This window comes from Trichoplusia ni, chromosome 6, assembly GCF_003590095.1.
Source record: "Trichoplusia ni isolate ovarian cell line Hi5 chromosome 6, tn1, whole genome shotgun sequence".
NCBI classification, from domain to species: domain Eukaryota; kingdom Metazoa; phylum Arthropoda; class Insecta; order Lepidoptera; family Noctuidae; genus Trichoplusia; species Trichoplusia ni.
Genome location: NC_039483.1, coordinates 8,630,931 through 8,648,697, shown reverse-complemented (window position 1 = coordinate 8,648,697; position 17,767 = coordinate 8,630,931). Strand labels below are relative to the sequence as shown.

General features: G+C 36.6%; 1 protein-coding gene across 2 annotated transcripts in view; it reads right to left on the bottom strand.

Annotated features, from left to right (window-relative positions):
* Nucleotides 1-17,767, bottom strand: part of LOC113494741 (axin) — a 64,884-nt gene that overhangs the window by 16,527 nt on the left and 30,590 nt on the right. The window contains exon 2 of one of the 2 annotated variants that reach the window (XM_026873184.1): nt 12,225-12,270. The gene's annotated coding sequence lies outside the window, so the exon portion shown is untranslated. Of the gene's footprint in view, nt 1-6,256; nt 8,362-12,224; nt 12,271-17,767 lie in introns of those variants that run through there. The other variant, XM_026873185.1, reaches the window with a different exon arrangement.

Sequence of the window (17,767 nt, the reverse complement as noted above, 5' to 3'; positions counted from 1 at the left end):
AATACAGCCTTTCGTTACGCGGTTTCGAATATCTTGTTGAACGTGTATTTTTTACGCTTTTCGATGTTTTAAATTTAAGTAGGTAACAACTTAACAAGGACACCTGAAGGTCACTAGTTTTCTGCTCTCATTTGGAAACTAGAAAACTTATCCAGTTCCTTGTTGGTGACAAGGGAATGAATGAATTTAAGGTAAAATTGTTCTTAAAAAAATAAGTTAACCGAGAAGTGTTTTGCCTAGCCAGGTAGTAAAAAATATATGAAAAAAGCTGTTTCATGATCTGATTCTAAATTTTTCATAAAGTAGAGTGCAGTTAAATCATGATCATGATCATTAACCCATATTCGTCCACCGCTGGACATAGGTATCTCCAATTGCACAGTTAAATATGGTCCAAGAACCTCCGCACCGCCAAGACACAAACTGTTAATTTGATAGTTAACTAACACGAAACGCAAAATTACATATAGAAGCTACCAACTTTTTGCTCACATATTACAAAAGCCTTGTTAGCATAGCCATAAAGTCAAAACAATGCTGATCAGTTTACACCGCCTCAAACACCAGCCGAATAGGCAGAAAGGTGGCAAACAGTAAAATCGGCTCGATCACGGCACCGAGCACAGTTTCCATTAGCACTGCTCCGACAGATGTAACATTGTCTCAAATTGGTATGGACAAAGTTTTCGATTTTGATAACATAAACAAAAACTAATAAAATCTTCCCAATAACTTTAGAATAATCTAATTAGGTAATATGAGTAACAGAATTGAAATTGCCACAAATGAAAAATAGTTTTGCGAAATAACTTCTTGAAATTCGCATTCTTTACAGATGTGGACTTCCTTCTTAAATGGGTATTCTTGTATGGGCTATTATAAAAATATATAACTAGTAAATAAAATAGAAGAACTCTCTGTTTTGCCAATTTTAAATAGATGCGCGTCACGTAAATTGAATCAGCCCGGAGGCGTAACATCATTACCGATAGGCACCATATAATGAGAATAGTGTTTTGTACACGAGACCTGCATACGTAAGGTAATTTCCTTAGTCAATTATAACTGACAAGTCTCCCTCTGCGATACAAAGTAAACTAGATTAGAAATGTAATTCATAATTACGTCAAAGAAGACGTCTTCGCAAGGAAGAGCCTACGTACATATATAGGTGTCATACTTTGTAAGTTCCAGGATAACATAATATGGAGTTATAACTAAAATTCATTGGTTTTTAAATAGATAACGATATATAAAAGATTATAGCAAACTTCAAGTTTAAAATCAATGTTCTCTCCACAAAAATAGTATACTTCAAAAGTAACTACAATTCTTGGAACACTTTATGCTATGGAAGTATGTACACAAAAATGCCGCTATCCACAAAATTCGATAACAGTTAAAGTATCTATATCCGAATAAAGCTGACGGGCCTGTCGGGCACCGGGCATTTGGCAGTATGACGCAAATTCCGTGTTGCGGAGAGCGCAGTCGACCGCAGCGGGCAGCTCCCGTCTGCAGCGGATATGTCGCGGTCGTCCGACCGAAAGTTCTGCCGCACGCATCTTCGACCACTTCCAATATTACAAATTCTATTTTGAAAAATACTCCGAATTTTCCGGCAACTGAAAATTTGGCAGAATTCTGGCATTCTGGACATTCAGATCGCATTTCAAAATTCAATGTTTTGTTTTTGTTTCAGCATTTAGACAAAACAACGGTAAATTAGTGCAGTGATAAATCATGGCTGTACGGGTATTTTGTCTTTGCGACTAAATACTTTGAAATTTATAATCATTGTGTACAGATAAATAATGCTTACATGAATATCTGATATCTGAAATAAATCGATTGAAAGATTTGGTAAATCTAATTTGCCTTTTCATCAGTTTTGTACAAGAGTTAACTACTGTACCCAACATTACTTTAACTGTTTACGTCACCAATTTCCCTACAGAAGGAAATTGACCGGCATCGAGATACCTACTTATAAATACAGACCAAAATCTAAGCACAGTTCTTCTATTTTTGCCTAACGGATTCTGAACTTTATCTATTACAGGTGAAGGTTTGGACCGAATTGGCAATAGTACACAAATGATGGGGAAATTCACATGTCACGCCTTAGGTACTGTTAAATTCGATAGAGAACTATTCGTGCGAAATGTCTTATGAAATGAAGGATAAATTGTCGCGAGGGAATTGAATAAAGTTCTGGCAGGAGCGGAAAGAGGGTGCAAATTGTATAAAACTTGTTATCGTACTAAGCAGCTCAGTTGTAAAAGGCATTGAAAGGTATTAGCATAAAGTAGAGGTCGTATAAAAATAGTGCTCGAGTCTTAATGATGTGAACATCTAGTATCAAAGTGAACTATAAATGTAACTAAGAACCAAGGGTATACAGAATCTATGGACTTTTTCTAAAGAATTTTCGATTAAAATGTTGTATTAAATGACACAAATCACAGAACTTCAGAGCTCGGTATAAAACAAAAGCATGCAATCAAAACAAACAAGCAGAAAGCAAGGCAACCTTCCAGACGTTTCTTTTATCTCAGCTCTTTTAATGTCCCACTCAATCAACCTAACATCCCTCATTCCTTACTATTCATGCAAAAACACGTCAGTACAAGATTCGTACGTAATTTGCGAAACAGATTGGTTTGTCCCGAGTGCAGAACAACAAAAGCCAGGTTCGCCCGGGGCAATACCTCTACTCAATAGCATTGTTTTCTTCCGATTATAGGCCTGATTAACTGTCTGAAACGTCTCAGATGCGTCGGGGACGTTATATAGGGATATTTGGAACTAGATAGCATACATTGAGGGAGTAAAAGGTTATCCATTTGCTTTACAATTTAAGGAAGACAGTTACCAAGGCAGACATTTATATTGTAGAACTAGAGATGTTTGTTTTTCTTTAAATTATTTCTGGATTTTATGTTAATTCCTTCCTATGCATTTACATTACCTAGTATTTTATTCCACGCCCCCAATAAAATAGAAGATGCCTCGTAACGGGGGCACCTGACTGCGCCGGCAGGTTCGCAATCACCCGCGGAATAGGGTGTCCCGTTCCTCAGGCTTCCTGCATAATGGACGTGCCCCCGCCTTAATCTCGTGTGAACAATAGTGCCGTCTGGCCGCGACGTTTTGCATACAATGACTATTCGCGGCGGGACGCGAACGGCCCGGGAAAATGCAGCTGTCTCCGACGGCCAAAGGGGATTTTTTTCAGACGAAACGTCTCTAATTTGAATCTCAACATCAATTACGTCAGTTTTGGTTCAGGTAAGAAAGCGGATCATGCTTTTGGTCCTATAATTGTTTAAATGGACGACAGTGGCAATCATAAATATAAAGCTCAAATTAAATCTACTGCTTGTTCATTTTTCAAGTAAGTGGTTTAAACTGTCTTCTTATAAACTATACGAATCATTAAACGCTGATTGAATTATTCAATCATGGAAATCTCAAAGAGGGTAAGTAATAATGGAAAGTAACCTGTCAGGTTTTGTTTCGCCCAAACTCAGCATCAAATTTCCAATTTCGTCAAAAACTATTGAACTACGATAAAACCGCGGCCGTCAAAGGACAGGTTTATCCGACAGTACAGTGTACAATACATTTTTTGCGACCACAAAGTTGATTCAGTTTTTATCGGCACGTCAGTGAAATGGACATGTTCGATGGACGAGCCGCAGCGTGGGACAGGCGGTCAGCGCGCGTCTCCCTGCGGCACGATATGTATTGGAAATTCGAGAACACGGCGCTCAAATCGATGGTTAACGACTTTTTGGATTACTTTATCAGTTATTATTCAGAAGTTTTAATTAATTTAGTCACTGAAAATTCATTTCGTATGATCAAAATTGGTTATATCACTACAAATTGGAACTTAAATGAAACAATTTAGGTTACGTCACTCCATTATCAACCTTTGAATGTAAATACGGCTTCCTGAATATCAGAAAGAGTGATGAAATAATAATGGCTGAAAAACGACGCCGAAACAAAGGCCATGCAAAAACACCATACTAAATGTAAATTGAATCATTAGAAATTGAAGGTATTTTCCTCAAAACCATCTCATAACCATTATTTTAGCAACATCAAGCAGATCATTAATACATCAGACAATAACAAAATTCGTCTTAACAAGAAACATCAAACTTCCCTCTAAAAAATTCCCAAATTAAACAGCATGAGACAATATAAATAAGTAAAGACAGCGGTTAACTAAGCCAATTGTGGTCTAATTGTGAATTTGAAATCCTCTGGCGCAGTCAAGCGTGGCGGTATTTGTATAAGTAAGAAGAAGAGAGAAAATCGACAGAGATTTCTTATTTCGATAGTCTCCGACGCCCGTGAACAGCCCTCAGCGGTATGGATGATTGGATTGATGAATAAAAGATTCGTCAATTTGTGTAATAGCCCCTTGGTGTATTATGCAGTCAATTTAATTGTTCCGGCCGAGTACGAACCCGACTGAGACTGCGTACTATATTTTAATTAATAAAATTGTATTTTTGTTAATGGGTTTTTATAAGAATCAATGGAAAATTGATTAAATTGAAATGGTCTGTGTGAAATAGTATAAAGATTTTTAAATGGAATTTTGTAACTGTTAAAGCTGCTATATTTTTGATGCCGTTGAGAAATATAAGTTAGGGAATATTCAAATTTCAAACTATGTCAAACATTGAACATCATGCAGAATTAGAGCAGCAACCTAGAACGGCTACTGCATACCTAGAAACAATACTATTCGTAAAACATGGTTTATATCATACATATGTACACCTACTTTATCCGTTTACTGAGAATACCGTTTGGCGTCGTGGCGTGTGAAAATAATGAGTTATTTAATGTTACGGCAAAAAACAGAACCGTTTTTTAAAACGTGGACATGCCATAGGGAAAACATGAGAAAATTACGATAGCAATGTATAACAGAAATAAAAACAAAATATTAAAAATACAGTGTACCGTAATATAATATGCGTCAAAACAAATCTCCATATTTGCCGCCATAATATCATAAACAGATACTTCCCGCGCATCAGTTTCAAGTGGTGTCTGTCCCGCGCATGAAGGGGTGACGGGAACCCAAGCAAACAATCGGCTTGTCGAATAAATGTCTCAACATATCAGTTTAAATTAATATAAAAAAGCTTCAGACGAGAACGCAGTAAATATGAATATTATCTTAAAGGTTCTTCAATCGATTTGGACACATATTAATGAAATGATCATCATATCTAACATTGCCGAACAAACCCATAGTCAACACATTCTACACCTTTTAAATTTAATAAATATTAAAATTTTCGGAGAATAACAACAAAACAGAATCTCCGAGAAAAATGGCCGCTTCGACAGTCGTAACAATAATGAGCGATTCCAGCGAATGCATGGACGAGAGCATCCGTAACATCCGAATTGTAGTGTTTCACGGAAATATTCCAGTGTCTGCATTACTGTTAAAAGTAATATAATATTTAATAATATATGTATGCTGGAATCTGGTACACACTAAAGTGACTTTATAATTCAAAGATGCGTAATATTTACAGTGTACAATATTTTTTTCTTTTTTCATTCAACTAGTAACTTTCTTCGGCATGCAGTGCATATATCATATCTGTACTCGTGATCTCAAAGCTTGATAAAATGTGTTTTAAATAATTGGAATTTTATTAATCTCTTCTACCATAAACAAAACAGTTAAACTATTATGAAACCAGTGAACTTTGTAGTCCTATAAAGTTAGTATTAACACACGTCCCGGGTTTCATGGCTCCTATAGAGTATCGTAACTGATTTGATGCAACATTCTAACGTTGTTACAAAGCGTTTTAGCCATCAATGTGTTTGTTACCATGTACTGTCGACTGGCTAACTTTTATCGCGCAATATTACACGTCATAGAAACTTCTTCCATCCCAAGTTTCATATAGTTTGCCTTTGCTTGACGCGTTTTAGAGTAACAGGAGCTGTAATGTTTGACGGATATTGTCGAAACATTGATTAAAATACGGGATATTCGATTCTATTCTAGTAATGAACTGCAAAATGACAAAAACACGTATCGTGCAATTCGTTTACCATCTACAAACACAAATGTAAAATAACGAACCCCTGTATAAATTACAAATTGCACACCAATTAAGTACCTGCTCCCCTTTAATTCCCCATTCGAAACGAACAAACAAACAAAACTCAATAAAATAAGCTATCATTTTATAGTCGGTACCTGTTAATGATATACATAGCGAGGACCGCTCAGGCGGCAGGCGCTCGGCCACCCGCCGCGCGCGCCAGATCTGCGGATGACATTAATGACATTCACCGAGGGACGCTCATTGTCAAACACATCGGCTCTATTGATATTACTGCTTTGTACGGACTGCAAACACACGCTTTGTCTTAGCTTAATCAATTATATCACGACTGTTAGGTACGATATGCAAAACGAAGTACATTTTAAAACATTAAATTATTTATCGACGTGCAAAAGGACCGGCATTTTTACTGACACTACTTTTGCAAACATATTGATGTAGGTTTACACACCAACATTTGTGTCAATAGCGCTGGTAAAAACGTTCAAAGCGAGCGCGACCTTTATTAAATACTGCGTGTACTTTCACTATTTATATACAGTGATACGCTTTTTGCAGTAAGCAAACAAACATGCGTGTTGAAATGAGAGTTTGTAGAAAAGAGAATACAAATAATCTCTTAATTTTCTAAAACGAGACGCTCTGTTTTAAACGTTTAGATTGAAACTCTGTTTTAAAATCGTTAACATGGATAAGCATAAAATAGGGTGGAATAATCCGTAAAGGTAATTGTATCCTTATTAGCTCATTTCCCGGGACACTCATTTCACATTTTCTCAGGGAGCTGCACAAGGTAATATTTTCCAACAATAGTCTCGGTCCTGCTGCCCGGCAGACGTGCCAGATTACACCATTGTTGCCTCGTCGGATGGACGGAACTCCTTTCTTTTATATAAGAAAATTGCTACTATATAATCCTATTAAATCTGTTTGATGGACGCCATTGAGATAGACGACTATAGCGAGCGGTAATCGATTATTATCGATTATGAAAGTCCATATCGAGAGGATTTCGTCTTCATTTAGATGACCGAGAGGATGTGGTATGTGACAAAAGAAACAGAGGCTTGACTATAAGTACGTAATAACACAAAATAACATTTATTAAGAACCTTTAAACAAAAAGCCTATATAAACCTCAAATCTTAATCTGGACGTAAATTTACCAGACCAAATGTCTTGAAACACTGCAAAAGCATAATGAGCCCGCATATAACTACAGGTATATAAAAACAATATTTGTTATACGTGAATAATTCCAATAACAGTATCTATTGAGTAGTAATAATTACATTGTTCTTTTATCGTTAATCCATGGAGTACAGGTGCCATAGTAATCCTTTTTGTTCTATTCATAGACATTTCGCGCGTCTCAAAGGACCGGTATCTGCCTTAACATTCAGATTATTCTCAACATTAACTGTACAAGCTGAATAGTAACTAGATTTAGACATGATCTTGATAATCTTCTTATACAGCATACAAAAACAAATAGAAGCTATAAAAAATATGTAAGTACAAGAAACCGAAACGAGAAAGGTTGCAGCGAAGCAATTATCGATTGTTAAAACGATGAAAGAAAGAATAGAAAAATTAAAAAAAAAAACATTTTATTCGAGGTCCCGGACGTACAAAAGCTATTTGAAAAGAAGAAACACAACGAAAGTTTTTGATATAAGTATAATTTGTTGAAAGAAGTAACTGACGTAACACACAGTAAAACCTGTTAAAATAGAGGCAAGTGGAGAAGGTATTGGCCGGCTAATGGAAATAGCCCCTAAGAATGTTTGGCTGAAGAACTTCCGAACAAGATCTTGTCTAATAGGCTGAAGTAATTCTTAAGTGCAAACCTTCAGCTATTTAACAGTACAAACTAACAAATCAAAAAACCAAAGTAAACTTATAAAATCATAGTCTCTACATTTTTCTTACATCTCCTTAATCCCGTACTCCGATCCACTAAAACGATGAAATCTTATTTGCGTCTGCATTTCTAAGAGAATGATCTGATTCCAATTTAGTGGCGTGTTCCCACTTTCTCATACATTTGTTTTATAGTCGAGTATAGTGGTTTGTAATAAGGTAGACGTAAGAATAAGAGGTGCATGTCTGATCTCCATGCCATATGTCTGCTGAATGTGATTATGTGTCGTGATTGGGTTTCTGCCATCGAAGAGTGCTTTATACTGTGATCTCTTCGAAGGAATTGTGGATTCGATTTGTATTTTTACATTATTATATTTTTAGTCAGTCACTGCATGTTATTATTAAAAATTTCAAGTCTTTTTTTAACTAAATCATATTGTCTATGAGTATTTTATAAGATCATACACAGTTTCAGTAAATCGTTTTTTTTTTAATACTGACGTAATTCAACGTAGGTACAATACCAATCCCATATTTGCAATATGTATCTGAATACCTTCATTCATCTTTCCACATTACGTTGAAAAACGCAATCATTGCAAAAAGATAATTCTCAGAATTAATATGTAGCTGTTAAAAAAGATTTGTTTTTCCTTATCGAAATATCAGTACGTAATGTTTTATAGTAAAAGAGAATTTGAATAATACTCATATGGCGGACATATTTCGATTTCAAAACACTTTTTTAATCAAACCATAATTTAAGATTTTGGTTCAAATAATAAAAAAATATCAATAAATATTAAAGTCAGTGTATTTAGGATGTACTGCGTTAAATATTACAGTCACTTAATGTTGCTTTCAACTGTTTAAAGAGTATAAAAGAAATTTCCGTTTCAGAAATATTAACCGTCTGTAGCGCATACTTAGCTAGAACGAGAGCGTGAATAAACAATAAGTACATTTTATATGGCCTATATAGCCATCAATAAGAAGCCAGAAGCAACCCATTCAATAACAATAAAAGACGCGCGGCTTAAAAAACATCGATTACACGTCACATCACCGTTTTTTACCCAAAGCACTTATTTATAGCGTAATTAATGCGTCGCCGGGCGCCAGCGCTAAATACAATGCTATTTGTAGAGACAATACGTTTAGGGGCGCCATATCCAAAGGAAATAGAAAGACATTCTCACTTTGAATACATTAAGGGTTAACTTACTGAGTCTTTATCAGTATGTACAAAAAACTAGTCAACTATGGTGCCTTACATTGTCAAGTTCGATAATTTAAAAAAGAATATGTACTTCAATTATTGATTAATTCAAGAAGTTCCATATACCTATATGTGCTCCGTTCTTCTACAGTTGCACATTCTAAATCAGCGCTCGGTACGTCACTTTTCAGACAGAGACAAAAATTTCAGTCTGGGCTTAAATATATCACTAGTTCCCCACATTACTCTTGTTGCTAATGAAGTGCGCTAAATAAGTCAAGCACTTAACTTACGGACAAATTGGTATTTTAAACTGATTTATAAATTAGCCATCCTTCGGGAGAGTGTGTTTTATTGTCCTGCAACTTAATATAGGTTGACAAGTCAGAATAAATGGGTGACATGAAGGGGTAAAGCAACTAAAAAGAATAACCTCATTAAAGCTCATGAAGACATGATAATTCAATTAAACGGTGAAGTGGAAATTAAAATGTAAGTTCATAAAGCTTTATCCGTAGCTTATAATGTAAGACTCTTATTATGGGAATACGTTGCATTGGTATTGATTCAAGAAGCTTTTTAATTTTGCTTCAAGCAAAAGTTATTTATGAATGTGTAAATGAGAGAATAAAATGAGTATAAAATTGAATAAAAAGCAATTCATAAAATGCTTGAAATAAGTCGCCGCAGCTGCCAACCGATTGGTTAGAATTGTAGATGAAAAAAGTAATTCTGTTACCGACGCGTCTATTCCGATTGTCTTTCGAAACGAATGAAGAAAAAAAATGAACAAATTCGCAACCATTTGTTGGTTCATTTAATTTTCGTTCTTAACAGATTTGTGGGCTATACACAATTTATGAGTTTTTTAATGACACGGCCAGCTTCAATTTCGTTTTTTTTTATTACTAGGAATTTTTCGAATTATTCACTGCCTGTTTTTCATATAATTATGGTATTTTACAAATGTCACTAAAATTATACTCAATGATATTTTATACGGGTCTCCAGTATTTGTAACTGTTAACTCTGTAACAAAGATCAAGTAAGGGGAAGTAAATTAAAATCGTATGCGAGCATAAAATGAGTTTTCTTTTCTTTCACAACGTAAATAGAAATAACTCAAAGAAAGTTTCACACGGTACTTAGCATTGGCACAACACAGCCAGGCTTTTGATGGAACTACCATTCAATGTTGCCTTTAGACGAAGGCAGTAATAACGAGTACACAAATTATGGAAACACTAAATATAAAAGAAATATGTATCAAGTTTACATGAAGACCGATGTTCATTAACAAAGCATTCATCAAGAAACTCAACTGACTGACAAGTTGCTGCACTATTCAAAATAAATGTTATTTGCGACTCCAAGGAACTCATTGACGTTTCAGTCCCGTGTCTCAAAAGTAAAAGGGAACCCTTGTGAGATCGCTCATGCTTAAGACCGACTGCCACAGATAATTACCTATCTTGTGAACTTTTAAACGTAGATACTTATTTAAATTATTTTGAATCCTTTTTACCCTAGGATTTCGATTTTACTTATGTTTTCAATTGTGCCCTGTATTATAATTATTGATTCTATACCCTGAGGCTATGTCTCGATTACAATCAGATTAGAAACAGCTATATTAACGTCTGTCCTATGCATTAATCGAAACCTAATTAGCACTGAAAGCCTTGCACTTAGCTAAACCTGCTAAAGGATTAACCTACCAGATACTCTGATCAAAGACATCGGATTATATTTCTAAACCAATCTGGTAAAGGGAATATATTCGTTAATGGTCGTCCTCATAAATGTTGTGAGATGAGAATGGATGATGGAATGGATGAGAATATTTGAAGAGGTTCTCACACTGTTTTAGTCGATTAAATTACCGAAGCACATATTGAAAAGCACAATCGCCAACAAAGCGCCTGCGAACAGAAGCGCTGTGCTTAAAGCGGCCGCAATATTTTCCAGCGCTTAATCGGCATCCAGGTGGTGAACGTCTGTTGGCGCACTCCACGGACTAGCGTACCGTTGCACAACAGCACTCCGCTTTCACGTCTCCCTTCCACGGGCATTATGCCTCTAATGTCACTTAATTTGCCGTCTAGGGCCTCCTCACGTGAATGCAGCCTACGAGAGCCGGTTTAATATAAAAATTCGCTTTTTTACTGCCTCGAAGCGAGATTTAACGTTAAACTGTTGCCTCTTTTGAGAGTAAACGCGTAGAAGTAATGGGATTACGGAATCGGTAGTTTTGGAGTCGCAAAGGTAATTAAATTATTGTATGTAAAATATTGGATACACGAGTGCTCGGTGGTTCGCCAGTAGGTACTGATCGCTGGATTGGTTTTCAATTTAAGAGGTGCTTCAGTGGTAGGCATAATATTTTTGCATCATATAATTTATAATTGTTCTTGAGTGGCAAGCTTGAAAAGGTGAAGCTAATACTTACTTGAGCATTACGCACGGTTTCAATGTGAAATATTGCTCTTCTAGTGGTTTTATCAAAAGAAAATAGTAAAGGGAAAAGTAATAACTCATTGGTAAATTGAAGGCTTTACTATTGTGACTCAAAGCATCGAGTCAGCACCGCGCTCGTTCGCCGCACACCTGCTCGCTATACCTTATTTTCGAACACGTAAGGTTGAAGACCGAATGTGGAGCAATTCCCGATTGTGCTTTCATCACAAAAGCGAAATAACTCGTTATTATGTTGTTAACGAAATAAATCCGCAGTTTAACAGATTGTCGACGCGACGGATTACATGTAGGAGGTATGAAATAAATCGGGAGCTATAGGTAACAATACGGCTATCGTTGCAAACCAATCATTCAATATCGGTAAAACCAGTAATATGTGGAATTATTTATTTTCCTTTTATATATCTTTTTAGTAAGTAATTTCGTTTTCCTGAACTTCAGTATATATCAAAGAATATAACAACCTGAGACTAATGAATTTGCTTAAAGGTCAAACAGATCCAATATGTCTGAAAATCAAAATTATCCCCTCTTACCTTTAAATCTTAGCTGAATGGTGCCGTATATGAGGAGAATATCATCCTGTAACAAAAGAGAAAAAACATAAGTCTTGTATGGTCACATAATCACAATCACGTTCACCAGTCAATGAGGATCTCGAAGTTTCCATCACAGTACTAAATTAATATCGACGAGCGACTGCATGAAATTACAAAACTATGCTGTATGTTTATTACCGGCTTCTCAAAGGACGGGAATGAGAAGCGCAGTAATTTAATAAATTTTATTTTACACAGAAATTTAATAATCTTCGAAGTCCACTCGCCTAAGTACTTTGTGCAGTAGTAAATAATATTGAAGTTTTAAGAAATTGATTTATATTTTAATTTACTTCAACGGATGAAATTCTAGGTAAAGTTTGTATGCAACGAATTGTAAGTGAAATGCAGATGAATGTGTGATAAAAGTTGGATTCTTTGCGTATTTTTTCTGCTAAATTAATTCTACAATACCATAATATTTGTACCGACTATAGTAATAACTACAAAGCTATAGTTATGTCGTCGGGCGTCGCTTGTTATTCAACCACATCGGGCGCCAATCGATATTTAAGGTAGATATGTAATACCAGACGATGGAAGCCATAGACATGCCTCCAAAACCACCAGCGGCAGCGGTTTACAATTTGTCACAAAATAGGTTCAAGTCGAAAAGTGAACACATTTTCCTGGTATTTTAACTACTGGTGTTTGCTAATTAAAACACAAATACTGGTACCGATTGATGAAACGATTCGTAGAAGGAATTATGTAAAATTATTTGCTTAGTTGTAGGTACATGATAGTGGAAAATTCTGAAAATTTCAAATTACGCCAGGAATTACTTACTAATTACGATACGCTATTTAATGGTAATAATCAGGGTTTCAATTTTCGTGTAAAAATGTTGATGATCGAAAAAACGTTTTGATTTTCATTATCTTCACGAAAATCAACTTTTTATGGTTCTTCAGGGTTTTAAAATTATAATGAAAGCATTTTAACCTTAACCTACCTTCAGATGACTATCATTAAGGAAATAATGAATAATTAGCGCCTTGTCACAGGATGAACACAGACTTAGTATGTAATATTAAGCTAAAAACTCGTTATCCATTTAATAAAATTTAGATGACAGTATTTTACTACAATCACGACATGATATTCGTCATGTGTCACATAAAAAAAACCCCGTTAATAAGTATTGAACCCCGCTACATTTCGTTTCAAATGCCAGTGAATGTTATCACCGGTTGAGATATCTGTCAAGTAGTGCTCTAAATGGTTAATTTGTAATGGAATAGTTTATCCGCCTTTACAATGACTACCAGGAATTACCATCTAAAACTTGACCCGTTACAACTAGTAATAATCAGGCTCATGGTCTAAGAAACCTAAGGTTGCTAAAACAGCATAATCGCAACTAATATAGGACAAACAACAACGGCATATCAAGTTTGTCTCATAGTTGCGGGTGAGTAAAAATCCAAGTACCAAAAGCCGTCGAAATTTATTCGTCTAATTATTTATTTGCTTCCAAGCTGGACTCGTCTGATGTGGACCCTTTCAAAACACTTTTTTTATTTAGGTTGCTTTTTATTATATAACTTTCACACCCTGCCATCTAGTCTCAGTCTAAGAAAAGCTTGTTTTATGAGTACTAGACATATTTACTATACGATAAATTACAAATGATCGTGCTCATCTCACAGTCATTTGTCCTAGGTAGGAATCGAACCCACAAGACTAGACCTACAAGCTAGTCATATCTACATAAAAAACTTTTGCTTCAGCCTTAATTTGACAACAAACAGCGTCAGTTGCCTCAGTTTAATAAATAAAAAGCTGTTTAAATAAGTTTAATATCCCAGGTAGAGTAGGCAATCAGCTAATGGTGGCAGATGATCTAGCATTATTTGCAGTGCCATCGAGTCTCGGCGTCGGCCAACAATTCTGGGCGCGCATTCCGTCGTTCCATTCCTTCCATAGTTATTGTCGAGTACCACTCATATAGAATGGGTATTACTCGTACAAGAACATCTCAACAGGTTACTGTCAACAATTCATTTTATCGAAGCATTCTTTACAACAATTTAATTGTATATTCATTTTTGGGATTTTTTTTACGGCAAATAGTACAGAAGGTTTTTCATAATGAAGAAACGCATCCCATTCGTCTACGCCCTCATATTTGATATGCAATAAGTAATAAACATTCTCAAAAAGAGCGAAGGTTCTAAAGGGCTCGCACTGCAACTATTGCAAAAGTTAACATTATAATGATTTCAATTTTCAATGAACTTTTTTAGAATGCTAACTGCATTCTAATTGACGACTTGACTTTTTTACAATATCAGTGAACAAGATTTCAAAACTTACATTGTTCAAATAACACTTTTTACCTCTGATGTCGTGGACGCAGCGCAAAGTAAGGATTAAGACTAGGTTATTTTTGATAGAATGTTTGAGAGAAACTAAACAAAATGAAGTACATCAAATATTTGCAACGTGTCATTTATCAGGCATCAAACTTAAAGGCGGGAAACGGCGTTGGCGCCGGCGGGCCGTTCGCGTGGGTTGCGCACACGCAGCCAAAGCAAAAAGCCGCCCGGACACTGCGCTGCGGCATTCCTTATCCAAACCGGTCCTCGTTCAATGGAAGCCGATTGTATCAACCTATGTGAACTGAACCATACCTTAAACCAACTATTAATAAAGTTTATTTTTCGTTGTTTTCTTAAAACTGTACAGCAGATGCGAGAAAATTATAATCATATTACAGGAGTAATAGAGGACAAAAAGTTGAATGATGGCACTGGCGCAGAATACCAAATGGAGGTTACAGCTTGGCGTATTAAATCACAGACTAGCTGATGGATGTGTCGTAAATGAAAGGGAGAGCGATGTTTAATTCTAAATTATTGAATTGCGATCGCCATACCGTTGGGTATGCAATGGTACAGATAGTTCAATTGTACGTTTTATAATCTAGTGGTATAAGCTATAAGTGGCATAATTATAGTAGCAGTTTAAGGCATCGATTACAAAACATTTAAAAAGTATGGATAAATCAAAAGGATTTTTTTGTGAACCTGGTTTCATTTAAACCGCTTAAAGATATTTCCTAATGCCCACAATTTTTTGTTTAACATCTTGACAATCAACGGGTTATCGTTAAAGAGTATACAGGCATCCTAAAACAACGACGAGAGATTAAATAACGAAGACTACACTATAGTTCAATTAAAGGGGAGCTACGGCAAACATTAAGGCGAGTGACGTCATTCAGGGACAGCGTCTTAGGTAGGCGCAGGCGCACGACCGAGGGACCTCGGTGAGGTTAAAAATTTGAATTTTAAACTTTATGACGAGTGTTGTAAAGTTGTAAATACTTATTTGGAAATGGTATCTATTGGTATTGGCATCAGTAAGGTTCCAGTTCGTGGAAGCGGGGCCGTGCGTCGTAAACTCCTGCGCACAATGCCAACACCCCTGCGCTCGGCGATAACTTGTGACTTGTGTTGGATTTCAAAATTCCAATGTGTTTTTTTATATGTGGGCTTGTTAATAAACGTTTTGCCGACGAGTTATGGAGGCTGCGTGATTTTATTCACATTTAGGGAGGTTTTATAAAGATATATATACGAAGTTTAAGTTAAACGTTGTGAATATTTATCGTATGAACATTTATGATAACGATAATATTAAAATTTATTTTGATTTGTAAAATTGTAGTTATTTTAAGTACTCCTCTAAGTTGTCGTTTGTTAATTTTAAACGTATAAAATTTAAACATATACCAACATGCTCTAAGTAACGTTAGCTTTCATATTGTTAGCAATATGTCCAAGCAAAACGTTATGAAACGTTAAAAAAACGCAGTTTCCAAGAAATAAGAATACAATTGCCAGCTTTTGTGTTGAGAAATTCGAGTTTGTTATAAGTTCGAAACTTGTTTTTAAGGCTTCCGAACTTTGAGAAACCTATGCGGTGCTTTTTGTCCGATATATAACAAAAATAAATTGAATTTGAAATCAAACACTATATTGTTTGTCTCTTTTTAAAATTTGGTTTGAGTGTTCTTTAAACTAGTGAGCATCGCATCACTAATGTAACTTGATGAATTTAAAATTAATTACAATCTCGAAATAGTATTACCTACAGCCCGTTCGCTTCTGAAGTCCAAAGAAACTTAGTGTCGTTTAATTAAAGGGATTGACAACACGGTTAGTGTGTACAAGTACGTACGTTACTCACAAACATACCCATGTGATTAAAGTTTCCTTAGAGTTGAGCCGCGTTAGTGTGTGCCAGCCTTGCGGGAGTTACAAGTTGATAGGACATTCCGTATTAATTAACTAAATAAGTCTGGTAAAGCGGAGTGAGTTTGAAACAGTCGGCGGCGTTGGCGACTTGCGAGTTGTCAGTCGCGTGTCAATAAGACAGCCAGAGACACGGCGGATTTAAGTATGGGGCCGGGGGCGCCGGGCGCGGGCGGCGCCTCCCCAGTGTGTGGTTTCCTTTTGATGTCATCTTCGCGCAAACTTTGCTACGGATCGGCTTTGAGATAGAGAGACGGAGAGTGACTAATTTGGCCCAGCATTTGATCTCGAGAACTCCAATGTGTGCGTCCCGCTCGCACCCGCCTCCCGCCGCCGGGAAGCTCTTTGCAAAATTTCGCTTTGATCGCAAAGTTAAATTATATGGGAATTGAGCATTAAATGGATACACATGTGAGGCGAGCTCGCGCGCCGAGCGCCGCGCGGCCGGTGTTCGCGGCCGGCGAGAACAGGCGCGGAGCAAACCGGCGGCGGCGGCTGGCGCGGCTGCTGGTGGACGCTCGGACCGGCCCAAATAAAACACTCCCGCCGTTTGACGATTACGGCGACTTACATAAATAATGAGCGACGAGTCACTTTCAAAGTTATACATTTGTGAGAGCGGCGCTTGTATTTAACTCCGCCTAATTTGCCGCGAGTACGCAGTACCTTTGAGAGCTCCGTTTTTACTAGTTTACGAAACAGATATTTGCGCCCGCCTTTCCTTTGATACGGCACTTTGTAGAGCATTTTACACGAGTTTCTTTTGAGGCCATTCAGACGGTGAGTAACGAAAGGCTGTCTTTGATAAACACGTGCGAGGACTCTTCAGTGCTTATTAGGGGTGCTCTCTTTGAAAGTGCTTCTTGTGAAATCTATTTGAAACGTTCACAATATCAAAGCGGGCCCGATGAAAGCTGCGCTAATTAAACTGTCACTAATAAAATTATGCGAAAAATTGAATCTACGAGTGTTTTGTTCGCGATAAAAGACCCGTGTAAAATTAATATTGTAGAGTCGAGCACGCGCATTCACATGTATTGCGAATGGAGAAATAACCACAGCTCTATCACTGTGAGGGTAGATTTGTGATGCAGCTAAATTAGTTAGAGGAGGAGACATAATCTCATATCAATTCAGCGTAGTCTGGACAGGGTTGTGAAGGCGGGGAGCTATTAGTAGGTTATTAATGTTGGGTCGCACACTCGTCTAAGTCAAAGA